The sequence below is a fragment of the Coenobita brevimanus genome, chromosome 40 (assembly GCF_032717465.1).
Source record: "Coenobita brevimanus isolate Jiangsu-jjx chromosome 40, ASM3271746v2, whole genome shotgun sequence".
NCBI lineage: Eukaryota > Metazoa > Arthropoda > Malacostraca > Decapoda > Coenobitidae > Coenobita > Coenobita brevimanus.
Genome location: NC_136993.1, coordinates 66,180,129 through 66,186,070, shown reverse-complemented (window position 1 = coordinate 66,186,070; position 5,942 = coordinate 66,180,129).

Sequence of the window (5,942 nt, the reverse complement as noted above, 5' to 3'; positions counted from 1 at the left end):
GCCAATGAGGAGGGACATAACATCAACCCTGACGTCCCCAGAGCACCTGGAGTATCGACCAGAAAATTCGTTACATGGCTTCTCCATCCATCCAGAGCATTGAGAGAGACAAGCAAACGACACCCCACACCTACCCACTATACTGGACCATAGCAGAAATCTCACACACTACCACCAGCCATCCCTGGAGCAGAGGGCAATTGGGGAGACCAAGCACTACCACCATTCACAATCTCTCTCAGTTCATCAACCCATCTCACCCTACTCCCATTCCTCCATTCCTCTACTTACCTTAGATTCACTGATGCAGTCGACTAAAACTGCAACAGGAAGTTGCAGAGCTATAATGTAACCAGGATGCCAGATGCTGGTATTGTCCTTCATTGTCATTGCCATCCCATTCCTCATCCCTTGATTCTCGTTTATCACTTGACTGCGAGTCCAGACAGGGTTATCCATCCCAGTAGAGAAGCAGTCCCCAACCCCTTTTAAACAAAAACACACCCTTACATTCACAGGGGAAAGAGAACGATGAGGACAGAATTGACAGACCCAGCGTGGACCACTTGATTCTTAACTGGCCGTCAGTTCTGAAGGAACTGAAATCGCTGATCCAGATCTCATTCATTAAAACTTTTACTGAGCAGTTAGACGAATCGTTACTAGAATGCCAGAACATCGATCTTCACTGGGCCTTAATGGTGCAGGAAACCACAGAAGTCCAGTTCCCCATTGTCTGGCTCAAGAAGGTGCAAGCGAGTGCAGGGCTATTCATGATCAATGCCACAGGTATCACAGATGCCTACAATGGTGCAGTGAATGTCCTATCATCCTCTGAAGAGTACACTATCGTACATCTAATGGCTTTGGAAGTCAACACTCTCACAATTCGGTAGTGACACCCTCCTTCTCCTGGGCCAAGTGGGATGTCAACTACCAGGACGCTTGAAAAGGGTCAAGTGGGACGTCAACTACCAGGACACTTGGAAAGGGACAGTGTTTTTGCCTCCTCATTGTTGCCTGCCCACATCCTGTCATATCTAGAGGAGCGGCCTGACTCTTTCACAGAGTTCCTCACAGGGTCGTGCCAATTCATTTCCCATTGTCAGTGAAAAGCAACAAAACTGTCACTGTTGGTCATCTCTCAGGATTTGGCTCCCGTCAGCAACCTAACTTCTCAGGTTCTGTACTGGTATTGATGGCTCAGTTTCAACAACAGCTCAAATGACTTGCAAAGAATCTCCAATGCAGGAAGTCAAGAGGTCATTATTGATAGAAACATGGCATTCACCATATCTGAGCGAGTGTCCAGGGATGCAATCATCCGGGAGGCTCCCTTTCCTCCTCACCTGGCCCTGGATGCATATGTGGACGAGGCATATGCTCACTTCCCTTGTACAATACACCTCCCGCCCTGTTCCCTAACCTCCCTCAAACGGCGGAGGTTGCCTTCTACCCATCACTACAAGCATCCCATGTGTACCAAGCAACACATCCAGGGTGAAAGGATTGGACCAAGGCCCCCACTCCTCAAAAATTAACACTAGCAAAGGAGAGTCATACAACAAGTACTGATCCACCGGGCTCTGGCTTACATAGTTCAGGCCAGCCCTTTTCCAGATATCTGGCAGATCACACACAATGCCTGGCCACAATCATGATGGCCAGCATACATGGTCAGTAAGTGATTTGCTTAGCCACCAGCTTCTTCCCATCAAGATACCTCCCTCCTCCATGAGGCCAATCCACAAGATGAGTCCCCATGTGGATGACATGCAGGAAAAAGGGATGATGGAGCTCACTAGAGGACCGGTGGTCGTCTCTCAAGCCTTCACGGTTCCAGAGCAGGATTCATCAGAAAACACACTGGTAGTGGACCTCTGTCATCTCAAACAGTTTACTACTACCTACTGCTGCAGGATGTTGATGACAACTCAGGTTCGTTTTCATGTCCATCAGGGAGAATAGTTCACAACATTATACCTCCATGGGACCTACTGGCACATTCCCATTAACCAATCATACAAGAAATTCATAACAATTTGAGCGAATGAAGTTACTTATCAGTCAACATGCTGACATGACTTTATTTGCCTTGCTTGTTGTGTCTACATCAGACTAACAAAGGTGCTGGTGCATCGTTTGGTGTCAGAGGAAATCAACGTTTTAATCTATATCAATGACTGGCTCCTCTCAGGAGCGACCAAGAAAGAGTGTCCCAAAATATAAGACAGGTTATCTGCACAGCTGCAGAGCTCGGCTTCAAAATCAGTATGGAAAAATCTTCCTTGGGCTCTATGAAGCAAGTAATCTGGTTAGGCCTGGAGCAGGACTCCAGGCGAGTCTGGGTGCGCCTTTCCCCGGACAGTGCATGCTGCCTATGAGGAAATTAGTTCAGGACACCTCTTGCCAACCTGAAGCCACGAAGACACTGGGAGTCTCTGCTGTGGGTACTAATCGTAGCAGCGAATGTATTTCCTCTTGGCACGTTGTGCCACTGCCACATATTATGGGAGGTAATCGTGATCCCAGCAGAAAGAAAGCCGCACTCGACACATGCTCCATCCAGTCCTGCAGGTCTCAGGAGACTGTTTTGATGACTAATGTTATCAGACTCCATTAGCTCACGATTGTAACCAATGCCTCAGAAAATGGGCTGGAACATGCAGTCAAGCGAGGGGGACCAGCAGCAGGGGGTCTGGACAGAGACAGAGTGTGTCAAGCACATAAATGTCAGGATGCTAAGGGTAAGCTAGTACAAATGGACAACCAAGTAGCAGTACACTGCATCAAATAGTATGACATGTCAAGGTCAGAACTTCCTGACACAGACAGTAGAAACAGGGCAGCTCACTCACCATCGCCGTTGGTACCTGTTGGCTCAGTACTTTCTGTGGAGAAGAACCATAGGGTGTATGCTGTTTGGAGGTTCAAGTTTGCTTTAGTTGAAGAGACTCTCTAGAGGGGTATATTTAATTCACTGGTTCTCACGTCTGGCCACACGCTGGTGGACGTATTTTTCACCAAAGAACCTATGCAGTTACTGCTCTACCTATCCCATATACACTATAATGCTGATGGGGGACCAGATGCATTAGAGCAGACCTGCATGAAGCAGACACTCATATATCTGTTTCTTCCTCCTGCATCCAAAACTCTTCTAAACATAGTTAGCGGGCTCAGTCTTGACTGGAAGAAATCAGCTCTTAACACCTGAGTGTTGCATAGGGTGTGCCCCACCCTGCTGCCACTGAGAACGGCGTGCCTTACGAGCTCCCTAACAGAGAAGCTCCATTCAGCATTGAATCTTTATGCATGGCATTTTTATGGCGGGTTCTAACCTCCTGCTATCCACTGAATGTCGTGGATGCTATGCTACATGCATTATGTGCCTCCTCCACTAGACAGTACCAGTAGGGCTGGGCTGCTTTCCTCTATTTCTAAGTAGAAAAGGGTGACCCTCATTGTGGAGGAGATTGTACATTCGTTTGCCGGTTCTGTCGATGTCTTGGCGGGACTTACTTCTGCAAATTCGAGGATATAGTGCCCTGCTGCTTCCAGCAGAAGTGAAAGGAGCTAACCCTACAGCTAACTAAATGTGAACATATCTTTTGACATAAACAGACTTTTTGCCTTCAGCTGCAGTGCCAGGAATTACATCAGTGTCAACAGTTAATTTTACAGGCAGATGTTAACATTATAGAAGTGCATTACATGGATATTAACCATTACTACAGATACAGAAACAGTACCTTCATAAATATACATTTGGATGCCTCATGGCATGTTTCTTATTACATTTCCAATTGCATAAATCACACTGTGTAACCAACTTAAACCAATTTTTTGTTTATGTTGATTTTTATGCTATTTCTGGTCAGTGTCAATTCGGAGATTCCGAATATGCTATTTGTTATTGTGTAAATCTAGAGAAACATGAAATATGCAACAATATATGTATAATACAAGGACAAGAACTGCAACTTCTTACCATTTTCAGAATGTTGAAAATATCAAATAATTTATATATTTCCGGGTGTATATCATGAATATCACTAGAAAATGAACAAACAATATCATCACAAGGAATGCACGGCACATTGTATCTAGAAATGCACTTTTGATCTTGACTTTGCTCTGTAGTTGTGATAATAATCGCTCAACAATCCCCCAAATTAATCGTCCATCATCGCCTCGTTCCACCTGCCCTGATATCTGGTTTCCATCAGCAGAATGTCCTGGTGGAACCGTCCACCATGCTCCTCACTGACTGCACCCAAGTTACTTTTGAAGAAATCAAAGTGGGAGTGCAGATAGTGAAATTTGATTGGCATTCTGCATCCAAGCCAATGGAATGTGCCGAACAAGTCATCGACGAGCTGTGTGGAATCTGGTTTCCTCTGGTTGCCAAGAAAACCTTCCACAACCCCTCTGAAAGCATTCCAAGCACTCTCTTCGTCATCAGTCATTATATTCTGAAGTTCATCACTTGCACGCATTCTTCAAACTTTGGCCTAGTGAATATGCCAGCCGCCATCTTTGCCACACTCAGCTTGGGAACATTGATCAGATATGCAGAAACGCATCGCCATCCTTGTCGATGGCTTTCAGGAATTGTTTCACAAGACCAAGTTTTATGTGTATTGGCGTCAGCAATACCTTCTCCCTGGAGATCAGTGGAGCTCTCAGAACGTTGCACGAGCCTGGTGTGAGACTCTCTGAGAGGCCAGTCTTTCCTCATGAAATGTTCTGCATCTCTCTGGCTGTCACACAAACATAAAAAACATGAATACTACGCATAACCGCCTTGCATTCCAAGTAGGAACGGAATCGTTTTGAAATCCCCAGAAACCTTCCATTTGTTATCTGAGTACTTGATCTTTGTCAGACAAATCTTCGCATTCTCATGGCCTTTCATTTCCACAGCATGTGCGACTAGGAGTTCGTTGCCGATAGGCAAAAGTACTGCTTCTAGGCTCTTCACAGAACTGTCTATGAAGAGTCGCCATTCTGAAGCCTTGTAATCCGCTCCCATGGTTTGGAACAAACACTTAACATCAAAACAATAACTCAATGAGGTTTCTTCACAGACTTTGAAGAAGGATGCAAGCTTGCTGTGGCGATTCCTATAACTCAACTTGCGGTTGGGATCCAACAAGTTCCATTCATTTGGACATGATGCCAGCAGCTCAACACTGGACTTGGTGAGTCCTAAATCTCGGACCAAGTCATCCAGTTTTTGCTGACAGGGAAAGTGTGGAGTGTTTCCGGAACATTCTCCGACATACGATTCATCATCACTTTCCCCTCCATCATAAACGATGTCCTCACGGTCAGCCATTACTTTAACCATTACATCGGTGTGCAGTAACAAGACTGGAAATAACAATTACCAATTGTTGATAAAAAATAGCGATAGACATAACATACAGCACTGGAATCAGCGTGGAAAACTGAGTCTAACGAGACCAAAAAACTGAATAAACAAATCCTTTGTTACACAGTGTTATTTGATTATATGAGCTGTATGGTAAGTAGAGGCAGCCCACATCCATTTGCTTCATGTAATGCATCCTTCTGGCGATCCTACCCTGAGTGACGAGCCAAATGGTTTCTTGTAATCCAGGAAAACTTTTACCAACATGGCTGGTAACCATAAAACCAAATCGATGCTTTGTGGTCTATTGGGTTCAGGTGCTTTACCTGGATGGGAATCATAAATGTTTCCGTCTGACGGTTATTTCGGGAAAATTGCTAGATCGATGTCACTCAAGCCCATCGGGGCTTGTCACCCTTGACTTAAATACTGGTACTTAGTATCCAGGCGTCAGAGCCCTATCTTACTAATAGGAAAGGAGTACTGCATGATATACGAGTATAGATGAACTTTCTACATTGCTAAACGGCATATTGTCCTCACAGATGTTGGCCGTAAGGATGAT